General features: G+C 36.3%; 1 protein-coding gene across 1 annotated transcript in view; it reads right to left on the bottom strand.

Annotated features, from left to right (window-relative positions):
* HLCS (holocarboxylase synthetase) overlaps positions 1 to 13,712 on the bottom strand; it is a 75,111-nt gene that overhangs the window by 34,314 nt on the left and 27,085 nt on the right. The window lies entirely within an intron of this gene.

Here is a 13,712-nt window from a genome sequence, read left to right as displayed (position 1 = left end):
CCAAGATAATGGCAAATGGATTTATATCACAAATTGTATCATAATGCCTTCTAATAATTGTAGAAGGATTTATATTACCAAATGTTTTATAATGAAAGGGATACAATAGGTTGCCCCATTTAGAACCTAGTCAAGATAAAACAGATCACACAGATCCAGCAAAAATATTTGCAGGAATGCAGTTGCCCCGAAAAACATGGAGCCTGAACAGAATCAAGACAGGCCATGCCAGAACTAAGGCAAAGTTCTTTAAGTAGCGAATGGCCAAAAGCCTGCAATGCAACTATGGTGCACTGCAACAAACAACACACAGAGTTCAAGAATGTTCTCTCAGGCAATTTCAAGGCACCTGGGATGATTTCATCACAGCCACCCCAGAAGCAGTTAATGGTGAGCTTCCTTAGATATCAAATTATATCTAGCCTAATGTGATTCTGTGGTGCCATATTATGGCAATTTTATCATGGTTTTATCTTATTTCAGTATTTTAACATACAATATATTGTACTGTACACCCACACATGCACACATTTGCTGATGCTTTACTTAAACTCATATTTGTATTCGTATGTATAATGTTTTTATTAGTGTTTATTATCATATGAGTGACTGAATGACCTTTGTAGATGCCATACACTAAATAAATAAACCTGGAAATTTACCTAACATAATTTAATAAAGCAATGAAATAGATCATTTGCTATTTATTTTTATTTTGTTTTATTTTAAAGGTTTTAATCTAGTTCTCCTAGAACTAAGGAGAAACTTTCTGACAATTAGAACAATTAACCAGTGGAACAATCTGCCTCCAGAAGCGGTGAATGCTCCAACACTGGAAGTCTTTAAGAAGAGATTGGACAGCCATTTGTCTGAAATGGTATAGGTTTCCTGCCTGAGCAGGGGGTTGGACTAGATGACCTTCAAGCTCCCTTCCAACTTTATTTTTATTATTATTATCTCTACATTCTTTAAGTGAATTCTGATCATTGACCATACTAAAGAACTGAATAATCAAATATAGACTTAAGAACAATTATTTGTTTTGTTTGTTTATATAATTCATTTATTATTTTAATAAATAGCTCAAAATGGCAAACATAACTGATATTTCTTCCTCTTCCTATTTTTCTCCACAACAACCCTTTGAGGTTGGTTGGACTGAGTTTGAGTGACTGTTCAAAGTCACCCAGCTGGCTTTTATGCCTAAGGTAAGACTAGAATTCACAGTCCTGTGGTGTTAATTACTCACTCCTGGTGTTAATTACTAGAAAAACATAATGACAGTTATTTTAAGATGGAGTAAGTTAAAGTTGTTCTGATTGGGAGAAAGAAGTGCAGTAAAATTAATACCTTACCAAGGGTTTTGTATGATGTAAAAGAATGTGGGAGACTGGGAACTACCAAACTTTAAAGTACCGTATATCATCAAGCTAATTGTTTTATTGGATTACATAATGTATATACCTTTAAATCAGTCTTGAATCCCACACTGTTTGTTTGGCAACATTTTTTGAAATGGTTTACCATTGCCTTCTCCCTAGGGCTGTGAGAGAGCAACTGATATAAAGGCTTTACAAACTGAATGAATGAATAAATCAGTAAAGCCACCCAGCTGGCTTTGTAATCAAGATGGGACTCATTGTCTCCCAGTTTCTAGCCTCTCACTAAACTGGCTTTTTGAAAACATTACCATCAAGCATAAATTTATTGAATGGATTATTTTTATTTTATTTTATTTTTAAAATTTATAAGCCACCCCACTCCTGAAGGACTCTGGGCGGCCAACAATAAAAAACACATAAAACATAACAAACAACAATACAAAACAATCATCCAGGGGTAAGGTTTTATAAAGCCCAGGCCTGCCGGAAAAGCCAGGTCTTAAGTAGCTTACGGAAGACCAACAGGGTGGGAGCGGTCCTAATCTCCGGGGGGAGCTGATTCCAAAGCGTGGGTGCCATCACAGAGAAGGCCCTCCTCCGCGGCCCCACCAAATGGCACTGCTTGGCCGACGGGGCCCGAAGGAGGCCCAGCCTGTGGGATCTAACCGGACGTAAGGAACTATGAGGTAGTAGGCGGTCTCGCAAATAGCCTGGCCCTGAGCCATATAGGGCTTTAAAGGTAATGACCAACACCTTGAATTGGACCCGGAGACCAATAGGCAACCAGTGCAGCTCACGGAGGATAGGTGTAACGTGAGTGTATCGAGGAGCACCCACTATCACTCGCGCGGCTGCATTCTGGACCAACTGTAGTCTCTGAATACTTTTCAAGGGTAGCCCCATGTAGAACGCGTTGCAGTAGTCCAAACGTGAGGTGACAAGGGCATGAGTGACTGTAAGGAGAGCCTCCCGGTCCAGGTAAGGTCACAACTGGTGCAACAGGCGAACTTGTGCAAAGGTCCTCCCAGCCACAGCCGTCAATTGATGTTCCAAATTCAGCTGTGGATCAAGGAGGACACCCAAGTTGCGAACCCGCTCTGAAGGGGGTATATTTTCCCCCGCAAGAGTCAACACTGGACAGTCGACATGATCCTTGGGAGGCAACATCCAAAGCCACTCGGTCTTGTCAGGATTGAGCCTGAGTCTGTTAACCCCCATCCAGACCCTCACGGCTTCGAGGCAACGGCCCATCACATCGGCCGCTTCACTGAGAGAGCTCGGGGAGGAGATATATAACTGGGTATCATCAGCATACTGATGAAACCTCACCCCGTGCTGTCTGATGATCTCACCCAGCGGCTTCATATAAATGTTAAATAGGAGGGGAGAGAGGACCGACCCCTGTGGCACGCCGCATTCAAGGGGCCTCGGGGTTGACCTCTGCCCTCCCACCAATACCGATTGCGACCGGCCAGAGAGGTAGGAGGAGAACCACCGTAAAACGGTGCCTCCCACTCCCACCCCTTCGAGTCGTCGCAAAAGGATACCATGATCGATGGTATCGAAGGCCGCTGAGAGGTCAAGTAGCACCAAGACAGAGGAATAACCTCTGTCTCGGGCCCGCCAGAGATCATCCATCAGCGCGACCAAAGCGGTTTCTGTGCTGAAGCCGGGCCTGAAGCCAGATTGAAAAGGGTCTAGATAATCCGCTTCATCCAGAGACCGTCGGAGCTGGAGCGCCACCACTCTCTCTACAACCTTCCCCACAAAGGGGAGATTGGAGACTGGACGGAAGTTATTTAAATCAGCCGGGTCCAGGGTAGGCTTCTTGAGCAGGGGCCTCACAACCGCCTCCTTCAGGGATTGTGGAAAAGACCCCTCACTCAACGAAGCGTTGATCAACACCTGGAGCCAGCTTCGTGTCACCTCCTTGGCAGCGGAGACCAACCAGGAAGGACACGGGTCCAATAAACAAGTGGAGGCGCTCATTGCTCCCACTGCTCTGTCAACATCCTCAGCGGTCACAGACTCAAATTCATCCCATAAAACTGAGCTAAGACCTGCCCCAGTCATCTCAAAAGGCCCTGCCCAATCGGAGTCTAGGTCTGTCCGAATCTGAGCGATTTTGTCTAATAAGAATTGCACAAATTCCTCCGCTCTACCCTGTAAGGGCTCCCCAGCTTCCCGAACATTAAGTAGGGAACGGGTCACCCTAAACAGGGCGGCGGGGCGAGATTCTGCAGACGCAATAAGTGCGGAAAAATGTGAACATTTTGCCGCTCGTATCGCCACTAAATAAGTCCTAATATAGGCTCTTAGAAGTGTCCGGTCGGATTCGGAGTTACTAGCCCTCCAGCGTCGCTCTAGACGTCTCTTCTGACGCTTCATCTCCCGTAGTTCTTCGGTAAACCAAGGTGCCCTCCGGGATCCACAATCACGGAGAGGTCACAAAGGCGCGATCCGGTCTAATGCCCCTGATGCCGCCTTATTCCAAGCAGCGACCAAGGACTCAGCCGGTTCATGGAGGAGGGAATCAGGAAAACCCCCAAGCGCTATTTGGAACCCCTTCGGGTCCATTAAACGCCTGGGGCGGAACCACCTAATTGGTTCCGCCTCCCTGCCATGGGGGAGTAGGACCGAGAAATCTAACCTCAACAGGAAGTGATCCGACCATGACAAGGGAGAAGTGACTATACCCCTTAAATCGAAATCACGTCTCCACTGCCCCGAGAGGAATACCAAGTCGAGCGTGTGTCCTCCCCTATGGGTTGGACCCTAAATTATCTGGGTCAGGTCCATGGTTGTCATGGAAGCCATGAACTCCTGAGCCACACTAGAGGATTCGCCGAGTGACGGCAAATTGAAATCCCCCAGCACCATAAGCCTGGGGAATTCCACCGCCAACCCGGCTACCCCCTCCAGCAGCTCAGGCAGGGCTGTTGTCACACACACTGGATTACCAGTTATTCTGAAATCTATTATATTATATTTAGTGTTCTAGAGCAAGGGTCTCCAACCTATGGCCACGGCCTGGTATTCGGCCATGGTCTGTTGACCACTGGGCCCCAGGAATGGCTGGCGATTGCACACTCGTGTGTGTGCACACCCCCACTCACACTAGTGCCACCATGCAGGCACAAGTGGCCCATTTGCACATGCACACATTTCCCTGCTCCTCCCTTTTTCTCTGGACCACCAACCTGAAAAGGTTGGGGAGCTCTGTTCTAGAGGGTTTATTTAACAGCTTTGGAAGTCTTACAAAGATAACAAAACAATTTACATTATTAAAAACAAGTGATAAATGATAAAAATTAAAGATTATAAATTAAACAGTGCAATGTATATTTTTAGCCTACCCCTAAATTGTAATAATAAGAGGGTTTAATTCAAATTAGTAAGAATTTGTTTCTACCCCTCCTGAACAAAAAGCAGAATTGGACTTTACACCAGGGGTGTCAAACTGCCGGCCCATGGGCCGGCTGCATCATGTGAAAACCATGCCCACTTTATTGCTGGCAATGGCAAAACCGTCCCATGACGTCACGAGTTTGACATGTCTGCTTTACACAATCTTAAACATTCTTAAAGTGTCTCCTCATCCTTTCTACTATTTGAACATATTCTAAGGGCTCCTACCAATCTTTTTAATGGAAACATAAAAGAGAGAATATGGCTGTTAGTGACTGGGCACTGATTATATGAAGCTAACCTGAGTCCTAAAAATAAAGTTTTTAAAAAGATGGAAATAATCCCACACTGCTTGAACAAAGAAGATGAGAAAGTTAAGACTGACATTCCTCCTTCATACTGAGAAGTTTCTGTAATGTACACATGAGGGGGTCCATATATGTTCTATCCCATCATTTTGCCAGTTATTTATCACAAAATAAATACCTTTCCAGATCCTTCCTACTATGGCTTAGTTCTGAAATAATATACATATTAGTACATTTTCTAGAAAATAATATATCTGTATGAAATGGCCAGTGATGTTTTGTATTGTTTTATGAACATTTTATGATGACCTCCAAGAAACAACCAAGCTCCGAGAGTACCAAGGGCCCCTCATTTGAATCCTGAACTACAAATAGTCTTCTCTATCGGTAGAAAAAATGAATTTGTGATTTTTGGATTTGATGATTGGAAAAGGTAGATTATGGAAAAAAGGAAATTATGATGTAGCCTTAGAGAGGGTAAAATATAAATGCATTTATAATTGCTGTTAAGAAGATTGGAATTCACTTCTTTATAACTTTTTTATTATTTCATTCTTTTCTATTTATTTGCATTTTTCCTTTCCTTTACTATCTTTTTTTTCTTTAAATTTATATTATTTTTACCTTGTAAAACTTTTTAATAAAAGTGAGTAAAAAAGATACTATGTCCAAGGCAATACTTGTGATTATAGCAACCATAGTAGAGCAAGAAGGCCAAAGTTTAGTCTAATATTTGAGAAATGTTATATTAAGTCTGAATATGGTTTATCTGGTTAAGGGTCATAATTTCCATCTTATTACATACTTTAATGCAATTAACAAACAATTCTGATCATGGTACATTTAGCTAATTATATTAACTGGATATTGTTGCATTTTAAGGGTAACAATATAAACAAAGAAACTAATCTTTTCCTGATTTTTCCAACTGGGTCAAACAGATTGTTTATGCAACATATTAGACCAAGCCAGAAATCTTTGTGGTTTGTTAGCTGCTGCCACTTGCAGGGCTGGGCATCAGACATACCTATTGATATTATGGCTAAATGTAATGTACTCATGTGTTGAATGTTTGTCTCTTTTCTAAAGAAAAGTTGTCATGCAAAGGGTGATTAACTATAAGCTGTAGGATAAAATGCCAGGCTGAGGCCCATTTCAGATATAATGATTTAGTCCTATTTAGTCCAATTTTGGATTTGATTCAATAAGCCAAACTTGGCTTATTGAATCAAGTCCAAACTGTGCGCTCATGCACTTTTTCCTGGCTCCTCCCCTTATTTGCCAGCTTATAACAAAGCTTTCTTGTTTTCTTAAACAGTAGATTTTTAAATGATGTTGAAAGCAACACAGTTTTAAAAGATGCATTTTGAACCAATTACCTTCCCAATAATAGAGATTATTAGATGTCTATGGAGATTCTCAGTCACCCAGGTCATGGTTGTCCCAAATGTGTTTTTTCAACAGGCAACTTGACTTTGTTTTTCCTTTTGAAAAAGCACCTTTGGGATAGCGAATATTAGGTACTATAGTAGGAATTATAATAAAACAGGACAAAATTTAAAAAGAGCATGGATCATCTGATTAAATCTGCTTGAGCTAAACTAATACATTTATTATTTAGAAACAGAAGTGAACATGCTGTAAATGATTAATTCATTATTCAAGTGAGTGACCAAGCAGCCTCAACTTAGAGGTAGTCCTCATCTTAGCAACTATTTGAAGTTACATGCAGGAGAGAGGCTAGCAGAGCCAGGGGGAGGAGACAAATGAGAACTTAGTCTAAAATTCCTAAGTGGACACAAGAGGGTGACGTCCAACACCCCACCCCACCCCATGAATGCCATTTAACCTTATCTTTTCTCACCATCATTAATGTTTTATTAACCATAAAATGAGTATCATTTTCGTACCTATGAAATGTTTTTCCCATTCAATAATTTGGCCATTTGTAATTGAAAATTTTTGAAAGCACTACAAAAATTGTTGGAAAAAAAATGATTGCTCTGCATGCAGTGCCTAGAAACATTTAGCACCTTAAATTATTTTTAAGTGCTAATTCAGAAAACTGAAATGTTTTTTATTTAAAAAGTTAGAAAAAAATTATATTCCAGAATTTAATGTAAGGTCTAACTGACAGTATTTAACACTACTATAATCTATTGGGAAAGCCAACATAACTTGATCCTGGTAATTCTTCTTATTTAATATTTATTTAAAATATTTATATACAGTAGTTCATCTCCCAATTTAAAAACAATCACAAATAAATAAAAAATAAATAAAAACAGATAAAACCCCAAAAAGCAGGTAAACAAACTTCATTTAATATCACACAGCCACCCTTCAGGCTGTCTCTGGGATCCCTAAGGCTGGTGAAAAAAGCATGTTTTAAGGGGCACTTCTGGAGTAATAGGAGAAATGGGGCTAACTTCAATGTGATGGGAAAGATGTTCCAGAGGGTGGAGAATATCAAATATTATTATCACTAAAATAAGTTTAACATTGAAAGCACATCCTGCATACCACTGTTCACATTTCTGAAGTTATCCAGATTAATAGTCTGACAGATAAGATTTTTTATTTAAAAAAATAAATATTAATTTAAATATTTAAATACCCAGAGGACACAGAAAACCTCGAAATGGCCCCAATGACTCTCTAAAAGAATGCAAATGACCAGCTATCTGCAAGGAATATAAATCCTTCCATTCTCCACCATGCAGTCAGAGCTGAAGAAGCTTCTTGGATGAAAAGCAAAACATCTTCAAAGAAAAACAAGAAAGTCCAGTTGCCTCCTAAAAAAGTACCTTTGGGACAACCATGACCTGGTTGACTGAGAATCTCCATAGACATTAATTTAAGTAAGTCTACTCTAACTTTTAAACATTTCTGTTCTATTCGCTTTTTTAGAAACTATTTTTTTTACAATTATTTTTTTAAACAGAATCAATGATTTTCTAATATCTTAGATCATACACTATTGTATAATTATGAAATCTCATTTTATCCACAGTAAATGTAAACAAATATTTGTTTTACTTATGTTAATTGTTTCACTACTGAAACATAATGCTGTATATTTACAGCAAGGTTTTGGAATTAAATAATGAATATTTATAACCTGATTTATCAAGCCAAGTTTTAGGAGGCTCTGGGAAGATCAAGATCAAAGACTATTCAATTTCACCAAAACATTTACACTAACATTTTTTCTAATATGCTTGGAATTATATATAAATCTATGTAGAAGGCTGCTAACACAGCTTATTTTTTAATACTACCATCTTCTCCTGAATATTTTAAAACATCCTTGAACATCAAGAATGAGATGCAAGGGGTTGCAGTAAAAAGAGACTTCAGGAAAAAAGAAGAAATTGATAGTTTTGATTCTTATCTGTCCCTCATGAGTTCATATTGTGTTTTTACTGCTACATCATTACAAAACCCACAGTAAAAGATCTTTTTGAAGGGTATTTTAAAGTTGTGGACGGGTAAGAATATCTATTGTATAAGCATATTTCCTATTGTACAACTTTGAATCCGTTCAAAGTTCTGTTCATACAGAGGTCAAAAACACATTTCCCCCCTTTTCTTCAGGCAAATAAATATCAGGATGCAAACAATCAAGAATCAGTTATTGATAATCTATGAAACTTTAAACACAGTCTTCTTCAAAACATCTATTGCTCCATAATAATAAATTGTTAACTATTTTGTTAACAGTTTTTTTATATGAAATGTACTATAATATTCTCAGTTGTTGTTTTTTTGTTTTTTTTAAATCGAGATGTCAGAAATAAGGTTCCTTGCACAGGCAGATCTCTTGGCCATCTACAAATTTACACAATACTGCAAGTCACATAACTAAATGTTTAAAAAAATACTTCCAGTCAGTGTAATGATTTGTTTTTGATACAAACAAGCACATTTTACAGGATTCCTTATTGTGGACAACTATATAACCATAACTTTTTATTTAATAGGCCGAAATAGTGCTTTTTTCATCTTTACTTTAATAGCAATTAATTTCACTGTTTTAAACAGGTTTTCCTTCAAACCATTCATCTTAGCACTTGATTTATTCCTTACATTATTCCTAAACTTCCAAATATTGTAATATTCTAATTATATGCGGAGAACCATAGAGGTTATGGAAGCTATCTGACAAATCTTATTTCTTGTAAATTATAGAAATTGTGCTTTCGATGCCATGACAATAACAACTTTGAAGGCATTATTCCACAATGATAATCTTAATGAATTTAAAGTATTCCAAAGTAAAAGTCATCAAGCATTATTGATAAAGCTATTATAATATTTAAATAAATCTTTACTCTACAATTTAATTAATTCTGTATGCCTTAATTTATAAGGACTAATAAAGGTGCTACTTAGTTTGCTTGTTAGTTATACATGTAAATATATGCCAACAATAATAGAGTTTGTGTAATAGTATGTGATACATCAAAACAGGCCATCTGGAGAACTAATGAATAATCAAGGGACTCCAAATTAAACTATAGAATTTTTCTTAGAATCTTTAGGACAACACTGTCAAGTTCAATCTAATCATTTAGACTCCAGAATCAATTTTTCAAACTTTATGACAGGTCTAATAGCTCCCACCTGTTTCTCTCGTTTGACTTTTGACTGGCAAGTTACCAGCTAGGGTGGAAATATAGACAAAGAACCCTATTACACTCTGGCTGTTTCTCTACTGTGAGATCACTCAGCCATTAAATTAGTTCCAGCCCACTTTTGCTAAGTCTTAATTTTGAAAGATTTATAGTGTTAAGAGGACTGGGATGGAAGGTTTTATGTTCAACTTGTAAAAAGATTTGGAGGCATATTATGCATAGCTATAATATATGTAATTTAATATTAAATATCTATCTCAAACTCAAGTAAAATATCTTATTACAATATTTATTAATTTATATATATTAATTAGTTATTGAATGACATCAACTTAAAGAGAACATTATGTTTATATCATAAATAATTGGTTATAATTTAATTAGGAAACAATCATATTTGTCTTTTTAAAGGTTTATAAGTCATTTAGAGTGTTACAAGGTAATGTACCTTACTTTAGTAAACCACACTGAAATAAAACATTTTGTGATATAAAATGTTTTTAAAGAAATATGCTTATTAATTTTAGCAACTCAGTTCTACTAGTTTATATAGGCTACAATCTTAGATCAATATTATATGTAAACTGATAATTCACTGAAATAAGGTAAGTATGCTAGTGTGTTTCAATAATCTCATTTCACACGATTATAAATTATAAGGATAGTTTATACTTATACCTGATACTAATAGTACTGCAAGCCTTGGGTTCATATATTCTCTGGCTCTTTTAGTTTTGACTTACTTTAGGAGTCTAAATTTTGAAGCTTTTCTTTCTATTTTAGATTAATTAGAGCTTGCTAGAACATACTATATTTAATTTTAAGCACATTTAAAACAAACAATTTTTCACAAGTTTTGAAAACTGACTTATTTTTATTCTATACTATTTAAAAATTAACTATAGTTTAGTGTTTGGGTATAATGCTTAGTGGCTTAGGGTTAAAAGTGAAAAGGCAAAGTATAATCCCCTCAACAGAATAAATAAACTATGTTTAAAAGTTGATAGTACTTTCAAAGATGCAGGTGTCCTGATGGTCAAAGAAAACAACAAATAAAATCCAACAGTCAAATTAAAGGGCACAAAGCAGCAAGATACTTTACTAGCAATATTTAAACCAACAAAAAATAATAAAGTTAATAACTTATAAATAGATAAAATGCAAATTATATGAACATATCAGTCGTGATAATTCAAATGAATATACCATTCAATAGTGTTTCATATAACTAGTGACTTAACAAGTTGTCTAGAGTATATTTAATTAATGATTATAAATTAATCAGTTACTAGACATAATTGAAATATATTTTACTTTTGCACTTGTTCAAACAAATTAAGAAGTATATTCTTTTCTTTTAGTTCTACTGTAGTCCCCCATGGTAATAAAACAAATATGTATTTTAAAAATCAGAAAATGTTTTTCTTAGAGAATCAATTCTTTAGGAACAAAATAGTATAAATATAAAACAATAAAGGAGCCTATGAAACCAAAACACCAAGTCATATAGATTATCTTTACATATTTTGACCAAGTACATTTTGAAGAAAAACAATTTAGTACTGTTTTTAGAAATAGGTAATGTAGCCATACATGCCCTCTTTAAAATTATTTCACACATTTTTAGTTATCTTTATCAATATTAACAGTTACTTGCATCCATAAAGTTGCTATTTTACAGAATAATGACTTTGTGTACATATATAAGATTAACCCATTTACAATAAAAGTTAAAGTAAACAGACTTGTTCACCCTACTTATTAATAATCAATAATTCCAGTCATGTTTTGATGTATCTTGGCTTTTCTGCTACAGATATTTAAATAATCAAGACTTCTATTGCATCTCAGCATTACAATAAAAATCTGTATTATCAGTGGAAGAGAATATTTGTAATTCAGGGTTGAATTGTGGGATCCTTGTTACTCTCTGAGCTTGGCTGTCTTCTTGCAGACATTTCATTACTAAGCTAGACAACATCAACAAATAAACTTAGGTTGTATGATAGGTTTATGGGAGATTTCTCTTTCTTATCACTGCATTTTTCATTTTTAGTGCTCTGCTCCAGATTATCTAAATAACCCTGATAGCTTTGCCAAGCCATTTCCTTTAATTCTTGTGGTGCTGTGTTCAATTATTCTTTTAGCATTAGAACTTAGACCAGGGGTGTCAAACTCGCAACATCACGTGACATGTCGTGACTTTTTTGCCATTGCCAGCAATGGGGTGGGTGCAGTTTCGCTATGATACATCTGGCCCATGGGCCGGCAGTTTGACACCCCTGACTTAAACTTACATACCACTTCACAGTACTTTACAGTTCCCTCTAAGCACTTTACAGAGTCAGCATATTGCCCCCAACAAGCTGGGCCCTCATTTACCGACCACGGAAGGATGGAAAGCTTAGTCAATTTTGAGTCAGTCAGGATCAAACTGCTAGCAGTGGAATTTAAAGTTAGCTTGCAATATTGCCTTCTAACCACTGCACCACCACAGCTCTTTATCAGCAACACTGGGGAAGGGGGGGTAAATAAGATAAAATGAGGGTCTCAGCACCTAGATTGAAGTGCTATCCCTTCTGAGGTATACTGATATCATATGCACATATTTTGTTTGTGTGTGTGTGTGTGTGTGTGTGTGTGTGTGCACAGGCATGTCTTTGATCATGCTGCTGCAATCATCATCTGATTTCCTGATTCTCCTATGGACGCTCATGCCCTCTAAACTAGTCCTCAGACAAAGCCCTTAATTCTTTGCCAGGACTTTCCCCCACATTTTAAAAAATTTTAGATGTCAATCTTCAATTTGAAATTATGGATGATATGAGCACTTTTTTATTTTATGCATTATACTTCAGCCACTCCTTTATGAGTAAGTGACATTTTTATTTAATATAATGTTATATTTGTTATCTAACTTGGTCACTTAGAGAATCTATAGAAAAAAAAATCAAATGTCAAATGAAATAGTAAATAGGTTACTTCTACAGACATAGTGGGAGTTCAGAGAATTCAACTATGAATTCAACATTCAACTGTGCTCTTATTCATACACAGAATGCTAGATGATAATCATGCATCATAAATTATGGTGGCATGGCTAGTAAATCTATGACCTTCATTTCCAGGTAACCAAATAAATATGGATTCTAATTATCTTATGCACTTCAGGACAGCTTTCAGCGTAACAAATAATTAAATATATATTTTAATATAAATGAATAACAAAACATATAGTATGAGAAAACTGAAATTAGGTATTAAAACAGCAATATTCAAAATATCCACTTGCCTGTCAGCTCAGTTGGACTGTACTATGAAAGGGTTTATCCTGAAAACTGTATGATGCACATTCACAATTACAGCACTTTAATTGTATTTGACCAATCAGAAATATATTCAATCATACTAACAAAAAAAATTAAAGAAACTTAGTACAAGCAGTAAAGATTAGAAAAACATAGCTGACATGTTACATCTTCTAAAAGCAATATAAGGAGATAGGAGATCCATTCAGTCAAAATTACTATGATCACAATTGGAAGAAATTACAAAATCACAAGAGTGTAATAAAAACAACTTGGATGAAATAGGTAAAGGTTATCTTCTAATCAGTTTGTCTGAAATATTATTAGATCACTCATATTCATTTGGACAATATCAACCACCATTCTTGTTATTTGAAAAAGTGGTTTTTTTATGGATTGCCACTTGATATTGTTTTATGAATTGCAATGAATTTTAAGCCTAGTATCAATATCAGAAATAGAAAAATAAAATAGCAAAGTGGTTATTGCTAAAAATGGTAATGATACACGACAGTTCAGTTTTAAATTTTCTAGCAAGCTTTTGCAGTTTCTTACCAGACTTATTTTCAAACTAAGAGAATGAAAAGTCCAAAAGAAAATACTGCACATTGTTTTTGCCAAGTCTCTCTCTCTCTTTTTCATACTGAAATTAATGTTATTGCAATCTCT

This window comes from Crotalus tigris, unplaced genomic scaffold, assembly GCF_016545835.1.
Source record: "Crotalus tigris isolate CLP2741 ecotype Arizona unplaced genomic scaffold, ASM1654583v1 scf7180000017601.7605149639:7615979, whole genome shotgun sequence".
NCBI lineage: Eukaryota > Metazoa > Chordata > Lepidosauria > Squamata > Viperidae > Crotalus > Crotalus tigris.
This window is presented reverse-complemented; position numbering and strand designations above follow the sequence as displayed.